Source organism: Pinus tabuliformis, chromosome 8 (assembly GCF_031772625.1).
Source record: "Pinus tabuliformis cultivar Carrire ecotype Pingquan chromosome 8, CPIR1, whole genome shotgun sequence".
Lineage (NCBI taxonomy): Eukaryota > Viridiplantae > Streptophyta > Pinopsida > Pinales > Pinaceae > Pinus > Pinus tabuliformis.
The window spans coordinates 919,564,187-919,575,302 of record NC_142294.1 but is presented as its reverse complement, the minus strand read 5'-3'; the positions used below and the strand labels follow the sequence as shown (position 1 = coordinate 919,575,302).

The window sequence follows — 11,116 nt, the reverse complement described above, 5'->3', positions numbered from 1 at the left end:
TTGAAAAATAATATTTAAATAATGATATTATTTTATTAATTTATTAAAAATATTAATAGGTAACAGCGATATTAAATGACTAATTTTTGAAAAATAATATTTAAATAATGATATTAGTTTATTAATTTATTAAAAAAATTAATAAGTAACGACTATAATTTTTTTTGTAAGCTTGGTAGGACTCTCCGATTTTCATGTCCATTACACACCCCGCTACAGGGGAAGGGTAGCCCAAGATTTAAACCCAATACTTCCAGTTCGGTGAGACTTCATTTTCACGACCACTGTCACTTGAGCTACCCCATGCGGACCTTTATGTTAGCCTCCATTAGGGAATGGAAGACTCCAAAAATTGGCAAAGGTCGCTGAGAGTGGCCAACACATGGTATTCTTTAGTAAAAGGCGAAAGAATAGTTCGCTTTGTGTTGACCACACGGCTCCGTCATAAGTAACGACTATATTAAACAACTAGTTTTTGAGAAATAATATTTAAATTAATTTATTAAAACCAAATTTTACTAGTTTTTGAAAAATAATATTTAAATTATGATACAGAAAGTGTTTTTTTTTTTTTTTAATGTTTTTTTTTTCAATTTTTTTTATATATATATATATATATATATATATATATATTCAATCAAGCGGTCAAGCAAGGGTTCCCTAAACCATGGACTCAAAGTCTCATTATCCCTATTTTTAAAAGTCGGGATACAAATAACCCCTCTAATTATCGAACAATTATGATCAGCCATCTCCTAGCCAAGTTATATGGTATTATTTTGGAAAGGAAGTTGAGCATATGGCTTGAAAGTGAAGGTAAGCGGGCTAAAGGCTAAGCGGGTTTTAGAAAGCAGCCCTCAACAATAGACCACCTCATTATGCTTAGAAGTTAGGATCATTGTGGAGGAATGTCGCAATGATAAATCCAATCTCTTTTGTTGCTTTGTGGACTTTAGAAAGGTTTTCGATATGGTTCCTAGAAACAACCTTTGGAACAGATTAGAAGAGCTAAAGGCTCCTTTTGAGTTGAGAGCTGCCGCTATAAGGTTATACGAGAATGTAATTGCCAAGTTAAAGAGCAACGAGGGGTGGTCGAAAGATATTAAGTGTAGTATCGGAGTTAAACAAGGTTGCCCCCTCTCCCCTACCCTATTTGGCATTTACATTGACAAGCTAGAAGGTTGTTTAGAGGAAGCAAGATGTGCTGGCATGATCTTAGCTGGGGTAGTCATCATCCTTCTTCTCTACGCTGACGATATTGTTCTTCTTGCAAGGTGCCTATCTGATCTTGATAAGCAACTTATACTTCTTAAGGATTTCTGCTCTACCATAGGTATGATTGTTAACACTGACAAAACAAAAGTTATGATTATCAAATCGAAGAAGGACACTTACGCTAATTTTATGTATGACAATAATAACTTGGAGGAAGTGTCTTCCTACAAGTACCTAGGAATTGATATTCATCACAAGCTCAATTGGAACTATAGCATTGAGAAAAGGATTAATGGGGGATGGAAAGCCTTTTGGTCTTGAAAATAATTGTAAAACGACAAACCTCGTAATGTGGGATAGAAAAAAGTTCCTCTTTGAAACTTTAGTCACTCCGGTTATCTTATATGGATGTGAGGTTTGGGGTTGCAACATCTCTAGAGAATCCTGGAGAAAGATTGAGCAAATCCAAAAGCTTTTTATAACGTATAACCTCAAAATTAAAAGAAACACACCCTATCCTATTCTCCTTATCGAAGTGGGTCTTTTTCCTATCGAGAGCCTAGCTATGACTAGGCTTCTGTTGTACAAGCACAAACTCAATAACATAGGAGACCATAGACTTCCTAAGCTAGCTTTAAATTCCAGCCAAAACCACCTAAGGCTCAAACGAGGTTGGTATAAAGACACCAGGGCCTGGTTAAACCATTGGGAGATCGATGAGAATGTTGCATTGTAAAACATTAATAACATTAAAAATATTGTTACTTCTAAGTTCAAAGAAAAAATGTGGTGTGAGAAAGATTTAGCAGTTAAAAGAAAATTAAGATATTATAAGGAAGTCATCAACCCCACCCTAGAAGATCAAAAGTATCTCTCTGTTTTAACTAGCTCAAAGAAGAAAATTAATATAGCCAAGATTAGAACGAACTCTCATGAGCTCCATAGTGAAACAGGTTGTTGGGAAGTTCCTAAAACTCCATGGATGGAAAGGTTCTGCCATCTCTGTGAGAATACGAACATCGAGGATGAAAATCACTTCCTCTTAGAGTGCCCTGCGTACAACCACATTAGATCTCAGTTTCAAAATCTTTGTTGCAATACTGACCTTCCTAGCCTTTTACGTTGTCAAAATTACAGTGAGCTCGGGAGGCTTCTCTCCAAGATTTTTGAGCATAGGAATAAAATCTTAAATCAAACTAAATAATTCATTTCTTTAGGTCCGATAGACCAAAGTTTGGTTTCAGTGGACGTTAACCATAATCATCATCATCATCATATATATTTTGTGTTTTTTGAAAGAAAAAATGTTTTAATGTTTATTTTTTTAAATGTTTTTATCATTTTTTATGTTTTTAATTTAATTTAATTAATTATTTATTTTTATAGTATGTTTTTTTTTTTTTTTTTTTACATTTTATTTATTAAAAAATATTGGATGTTTACCTCGAAAAAAAGATGTTATTCCAACGTCAATTTTGTTTTGTTTTGTTTTTTGTTTTTTGTTTTTTTGGTTTTGTTTTGTTTTTGTTTTTTGTTTTGTTTTGTTTTGTTTTGTTTTTTTGTTTTTTGTTTTTTGTTTTTTGTTTTTGTTTTTGTTTTGTTTGTTTTCTTTTCTTTTCTTTTTCTTCTTTTTCTTTTCCTTCTTTTTTTTTTTCTTCTTTTTTTTTTTTTTTTTTTTTTTTTTTCTTTTTTTTTTCTTTCTTTTTTTTTTTTTTTTTTTTTTTTTTTTTTTTTTAACGGTGTTTTTTGCACAAAAAAATGGTTTTTATCGACTTTTACTGTCATATTTGAAAATTTACCCAAAAAAAACCGTTATTCCATAATCAACATTTTTTATTTATTTATTTATTTTTATTTTTATTTTTATTTATTTATTTTTTTCCAGGGTGTTTTTTGCACAAAAAAATTGGTTTTTATTGGCTTTTACTATCATTTTTAAAAATTTTGAAAATTACTCTGAAGAAAAAAAAAATCGTTATTCCAACATCAACACTTTTCGTTTTCAGGTTGTTTTTCATGTTTTTTTGGGTTTTTTTGGCTAGAGTTCTCGTTTTGAGTTTACAATTCTAGTTTCAAAATTTACATTGTTATACCTTGAATTGTTCTTTCACAAACCCTCTAGGACACCAATTCTTGAAGGGCTTCCTTTGCCACATAACTTCTTCCATGCTTCAAGTTTATCCTTTGAAGTCTCCTCTATAACCTTTGAGCATTCAACATGCTTTCCTAACTAAGGAAAATATAAATAAAAAGGTTATTGGCATACAATACAAACAAATCTTGATGCAAGGAGGAAGCAAAACATGAAAAGATGACCAGAGAACAAAATACTTATCTTTTTGGCAAAAATGGTGAAGGCCCCCTCTTAATCCAATCTTGAGGGATACCTACAACTTTATCAGAATAACTCAAAAATGTTCTAACAAGACATGATAGACCTACAAACTTTAGAAATTAAAACATAAAGGAAAACAATACAAGACTAAGAAGGATATGTAGGAGATGACTTAGTAGTATAAGTCCTTGACTTCTGATTCCTCTGTCTTTTTCTTCTTAAGTGGAGCTTCATCGGTAATATTTGCTTGTTCCCTATCTCTCTTCTTATTCCTTGGATTCTCAAGACATTGATTCCTGTAATGACCTGTCTTATTACAATTGTAACATTCAATTTTGGATAGGTCAACTTTCTTCTTTGGTCATTTGAACTTCTTGAAGGTTCAATTCTTCTTGTGATGAGCAGAATATGCATTAGAGGCATTTTCTTCTTCATCTTCCTTCATGTTGCTTACTAATGATATTCGGTCTTCTTCTTGACTGCATGCATTCCACATTTGTTTGAATGTTAGAGTATCCTTCCAACTGTTAATTCTTGATGCAAAAGCACTCTAAGATTTTGGTAGTCCTAGAAGAGAAGTAATTATGATCAATTCTTTTTCTGGTACAACTTCATCTATTACTTGGAGTTGATCTATGATTCTAGATATCCTTATAAAGTAGAATGATACAATATCATATTTCGTCATCTTAATAGTTCTTAATTCATTCTTGAGGCTCGATATTTGACCAATGTTCTTGATGGTGAATCATTTGGAGAGAGCCTCATACATTTCATGAGTGGAATCTATGTTGGATATGTATGGAATTAGGTTTTCATTTACCCTATCCACTATTAGGTTCATGGCCAAGATTTCAGTTTCTCTGAACTTCTCTTTCTCTGCAACATCAGTAGGCTTCTTGACTTTTCCTTGAACAATATTCAAAACTTTGTGTTTTTCGAGGACAAGATCTATCCTCTTTTTCCATGCCTTATAGTTGGAGGCTCTTTCTAGCTTGTTTTCTCTCTTCATTGAAGTTGACATAGTTTCTGTAGGCAGTAAGATTCTTTTCTTATATAATCTTTTTCCTTAATGGCCTTTGCTTGATACCATTTTCTTCAATAGATATTTAGTCTGCCTTTTTCCTTCTTCTTCACCTTAGCTCTAATACCTGTAGAAAATTTGAATAATATGACACTTATTCACAGAGATTATCTCGTTTATACACTATTGCGGAATACATGCATAATACATAACCTCCTCTACGTTGATCATCAATTTTGCGGAATTAAAAACAATGAAACATCAATCACATGCGCACATTAACACAGTATGTATCCCGGGGAAAGCATACAACTGAAAACCCCACACTATCTGTATATTATAATGATTGAGAACATGTAACAATACATAGTACAATACTCCTCACAAGTACTTAGTACTATCTCCACCTGTTACACACAAACTAGCTCAGATCTGAATCAATCACAGGTTCAAATCTCCTCCACTGTCTGCCTGCCTCCACTGCGCAGTCTTGCATGAGAATGGATGAGAATGGCTGAAACAAACTTGTATTTCCTTGGATGAACCACGCAATCCTCATTGGCAATACTCAATCCATTGATTGTGCAAATCTCATGCACAATTATAGTCACAACTGACCACTGTCTTGCCCTTTCACTCACCTCTAACACCTGTCTCCACTAAACTGTCCATGCACTGAGTTAACTGATGTATTCTTTAGTTGATTTATGAGTTAATAATTAGTGAATTAATTAATAATTAATTCACATCACTCATCACTAGTGTATTCTGCAGTTAGACTAAATACAACTAGTTCAACCAAGTCAAACTGAGCACAACTCCATCAACTCTTCAATCACCTCCACCAAACTCAACCACTTGAGTTCTAACTGAAGTCCATCATGAAATAGCTCAACTAACCCATAAGAAAAACATATTTCCTTCTGACAGCTGCATGTGCCACATCTATAGCTTGAACTGAAGTGCTCCAAGAGGATAAGATAATGTTTATAGTCCAAATATTATTAAGAGCTAATAATATTCGACTGTTCTATTTTTAGCATGGTCTAAAAATAGACTCCGCCAATATGTCTAAAAATAGAAGTCCATCTATTTTTACCAACATGACCAATCATCCACAAATATCATCCTGCAACTCGTAAACCATGATCCATATGTCTAAAAATAGACATAGTCTAGAAATAGACTTTGCGCCAAAAATAGCCTGCGGACCCACTTAGTGAAGGCGACTTCTTTCCACTAAGCTCCATCATCTTGTTGCATTTTTAGCACTCCCTCTCAACAAGATATGGATTATCAACAACCCCTATCCTGCAACTCTGGAATGTTCTGCATGCAACACATTTCCCCGGTCCACTTGCTCCAACAACACTTGGAACAAAAGCACTCCCAACTGAGCACTCTGTTGGGCTAGGAACATACTCTGATGCTGAAGCTCTACCTACTACTAACAAATGCTCCCTCTCTAACATCTGCGCTACTGCAACATCTCCATGCGTATCGCACCATTGCACATTTCTCTGTGCCACCTAGCACTGTGTAAAACACTTGTGCCTCTCGCATTACTACAGCCTGCTAGCTATGCGATGTCCTGGGATTCCCTACACTGTCACTCTCTTTGCCGCTCCATCCCCATCTGTCTCTACCCAATCAGTTAGTTCATGCTACTCCACATTGGGGCTCGCGTAGCAAGGTCTCATCCAAGAGGTTGGGTACCTCAAGGATCCTGCCCCTCCTCCTTGGGACGATCAATCCACATCACCCCACCTCCTACCTGGAGGTATGGCTGCATGTGATCCCTTAGCCCACCTGGCTCAAACTTTCCCCCTACTGGAGGTCTCTGCATGAGTAGATGTCTTTACTTGATCTCCTCTCAGCTTCCCTTGTTGTGGATGCTCCACAACCTCCTGAAGCTGCTGCACCAATTGTGGCTCCTCCACAATCGTCTGAGACTTCTTCTGGCTCTGCATGTTGAGAGGTAATATACGTTCCCTCTCAACCACCAAGTCTCCATCACTTGCCTCACTGCTCAAGGCTTTTCATGCATCATGAACCCAAGAGCATACAGGTTCTTGACCCGTGAACCAATCTGCTTCACCTGTTTAGTGATGATGTGTCTAAGGAAAACCTTTCCCTTACTGAAGACTACATCACAACCTCTGTCTTCCAGCATCGCGATCGACACCAAGTTTCTCTTCAGTCCTGGTACATACTTGACATCGGTCAAGGTAAGGCGAGCTCCATTCTCCCTCTGAAAAATAACCGTGCTTACACCTGAGACACTATACTTCTCATCATTACCCATCGCTATGAGTATCTGGAGATCTTTCTCCTCCAAAGTACTGAACAAACTCTTGTCACCGGTCATGTGGAAAGAAGCTCCAATGTTAATAAACCAACCACTTCCCACCATGGATGAAACCATGCATGTGAAGAGTGTGAGATCCAACTCAAACTGTGAAGCAAGTGCCTCACCTTTAGATCCTTCCCCAGATCCCTTCTTGGATTTTCTCCGTGGACAATTTGCAGCATAATGGCCCACCTCATGACAACGAAAGCATCACACTTTCGATTTGTCAACCTTATTCCCATCATTGGAAGAACTGGATTCAGAAAGAGAACCCTTCTCCTTCCCCTTCTTTTCTTTGGCAGCCAAAGCGCAATTTTCTTCATCAGATGCCTTTGATGAAGATCCGTCCCTGGTATTCCACCTGATCTCCTCTTGCACAAGATCTGACCAAAGTCTCTCCCATCCTGGCAATTTCTCCCGACCATTGGCAGAGTCCTGATAGGAATGCCAACTCTTCAGAAGACCAAGTAGAGCCAAGCTCACCAAGTCCTCATCATCAACAGTCACCCCCACACTTCCCAGCTCATCCCGGCATTGGGTGAACTTCATGAGATACTGGGGAATACTGTCTCCATTCTCACACTTAATGTTTCTGAGTTTATCCTTGAGCGCCAAGTTCCTCTGGTCGCTCTTGCTTTGGAATAGATCTGTCAACGCTTTCCACATCAAGTATGGAGAAGCCTTTCCATGCAGGCTAGATATAATGTGATCCTTCATGCCCTCCAACAGAATCCTTCGACACTTTGATGTATTCTTTCTCCAAGCATCAACGTGAGCAACATCAGTAGGCTTTGGGACCTCAGCCTCTATGAACTCCTTCAGCCCATTGTCATCTAACACCGCCTCCATCCTGTATTTCCATGCAATATAGTTCGAGCTTCCCCTCAAGAGCATACTCCAATCGCAATCCGTTGAAAGACATTTCAACTTTGACACCAAGAAAACACTGCTGCAAATTCGAATTCCACCAGCTCAAAACTCAACCGCTTCTGATCTAAAATTCATGAGAACAAAGTATTTCTCATACAGAGATTGACTGTATGGGCATTCATGGGATATCTCACCTTCCAAAAGAAGGATGAATCCAGAGGCTACCTGGCCCGATTACAGACTCTGCCTGAAGAAATAAAATGTAAACACTTTCTGAATAATAGATCTGATGATCAACTCTGCTCCGATACCATGTAGAAATTTTGAATAATATGACACTTATTCATAGAGACTATCCCAATTATACATTATTGCGGAATACACACATAATACATAACCTCCTCTACGTTGATCATAAATTTTGTGGAATTAAAAAAAATGAAACATCAATCGCATGCGCACATTAACACAGTATGTATCCCGGGGAAAGCATACAGCTGAAAACCCCACACTATCTGTATATTATAATGATTGAGAACATGTAACAATACATAGTACAATACTCCTCACAAGTACTCAGTACTATCTCCACCTGTTACACACAAACTAGCTCAGATCTGAATCAATCACAGGTTCAAATCTCCTCCACTGTTTGCCTGCCTCCACTGTGCAATCTTGCATGAGAATGGATGAGAATGGATGAGAATGGCTAAAGCAAACTCGTATTTCCTTGGCTGAAACACGCAATCCTCATTGGCAATACTCAATCCTTTGATTGTGCAAATCTCATGCACAACTATAGTCACAACTAACAACTATCTTGCCCTTTCACTCACCTCTAACACCTGTCTCCACTGAACTGTCCATGCACTGAGTTAACTGATGTATTCTTTAGTTGATTTATGAGTTAATAATTAGTGAATTAATTAATAATTAATTCACATCACTCATCACTAGTGTATTCGGCAGTTAGACTAAATACAACTAGTTCAACCAAGTCAAACTGTACACAACTCCATCAACTCCTCAATCAACTCCACCAAACTCAACCACTTGAGTTCTAACTGAAGTCCATCATGCAATAGCTCAACTAACCCATAATAAAAGTGTATTTCCTTTTGACAGCTGCATGTGCCACATCCGTAGCTCGAACTGAAGTGCTCCAAGAGGATAAGATAATGTTTATAGTCCAAATATTATTAAGAGCTAATAATATTCGACTGTTCTATTTTTAGCCCGGCAGTCTAAAAATAGACTCCGCCCATATGTCTAAAAATATAATTCCATCTATTTGTACCAACATGACCAATCATCCACAAATAGCATCCTGCAACTCATAGACCATGATCCATATGTCTAAAAATAGACATAGTCTAAAAATAGACTTTGCGCCAAAAATACCCTGCGGGCTCACTTAGTGAAGGCGACTTCTTTCCACTAAGCTCCATCATCTTGTTACATTTTCAACAATACCATGTTAGAAAATTGGAAAGGCATAAATATTTTCTTATGATGATTATTACTTGTGATATCTTCGAGTTATTATTAACCTTATTATGTCTTTTTTTTTAAGCAATTATAAAAATCAAAATATGAAGATCAAAGACACCAGATCTAGGCACTTTGCCAAGGCTAAAACCCCTATATAGGGGAAAACCTAGTCAAAAAATTCCACTAGAAATTTCAAGCTGAGATACACCAAGACCCTAGACCAAAAGACCTTCTTCCTCCACTATGTCAGCCTTCCAATATGTTTCAGCACACTTTAGTAGTCTCTTCTTCTCCAACAACTTCAACTCAGCAACAATCCAGAAATTCGACTTCCCAGTTACAAAACTTCGACCCCCAACTACAAATTTGTGGCCTAACAACAAAACTGTAGTTTCGACCCTCCAACAACTTCAATTCCTTTGCACGTGTGAGATGCGAGAGAGAAACTTTCAACTTTCTTAGATAGATAATATCCTCCTTCTCCTTCACCAGTACTTCCCTTCTTCCTTCTTGAATTTCACACTTCTTTTGGACACAGAAGATTTAGATCGAACTTAATGAGTGAGTGCTCCAAATGAGGTCGAATTTCTGCCTTTATATAGGAGTTTTTGCCCCTGAGTTACGCCAATTTGTCCAATTTGAGGCCGACTTGGTGGAGGAGACCTAGAAGACCTAATTTACATTAAAATAAATTTCTTTCTTAACAAATAGAGCCCAAGAAGGGTCTTATACATTATGAAATGGAAAAGGATACTTGACATAATCCCTAAAATGCTTCAATGGAGGCTTTGACCTAAAAACAATTGACCCAAGCATGAAACCCATGCTTTAATAAGTCAATTTATTTATTAATAAAATTTATTTTTCTTTCTTTTGAAAAATACATTACATCATGACTCAAATATAATTATGAAGACCAACAATAGCTAGATTCTTCAACATTTAGTACAGTGGATGTGGCAATTAAAATATGTTTAGTGTTTAAAAACATATTTCTTTTTGGGCAGCTACGCATTCATAAATTCATGAAGGCATTGGGATGATTGTGTAAAACTTCACTTTATAGACTAGATAATGTTACAATAAATGAAGGTTGGAAACATGTCTTTAATTAAAACAAGGATGCATATGCATCTGAGACAGACACATAAAGAAATGATGATAATGAACATTATGATGAAGAGCTTGTTATAAATGTGTTGTCATTGATGGACAAGGTGATGAGGATTAAGGAAGAAGTACAAAATATTGCAAGAAGAATTAAGATCAACTCAAAGGTATGTAAAATGAAAAGGTGGAAATGGTGCAAAGACTTTGAAGCCATTTCTTCGATAGCAGTTCATCTCAAATGTAGGTGGAACCCACTTAGATGGATATATCTCTAAAAGAGATTTACAATGGTATATGGAAGAAATGGCCTCCTGGATTGCAAGTTATTTCTATTTAACGTTGCAGAGTTAATCTTAAGGACCCCTTGGAACAAGTTAGTTTGGCGGTTTTCCAAACATGGAGGGGTAATTTATCAGAGTCGCTATCCAAAAGGAATGGGCAAACATGGCCTAGAAAACAAAGCAACATGAAGCATTTTTTATTGGTTGTTGGTGGAGCCCCCTAAATAGATAATCCCGGTGGGAGTATCCCAGGAGATATTAAAATCACGCACAAATGAATATCCAGGATGATGCAAGCTCAGGATTATGTAAGCCGGGTGATAAATAAAACCACAGTTGATTGGCAGAGTTTGAGAGTGGGAGTGATCCAAATCTGAACATTCTATTATTTTTCATCCATCTCGATGCTTTTAGAGTAGAAAAAGTGGAGGAATCGATGT

General features: G+C 36.6%; 1 non-coding gene across 1 annotated transcript; it reads right to left on the bottom strand.

Moving 5' to 3' along the window:
- Window positions 1-320: 320 nt before the first annotated feature.
- Window positions 321-439, bottom strand: LOC149238521 (U5 spliceosomal RNA). Its single transcript, XR_016246871.1, has one exon. It is a non-coding gene; the product is annotated as a U5 spliceosomal RNA (small nuclear RNA).
- Between the last annotated feature and the right edge of the window lie 10,677 nt (window positions 440-11,116).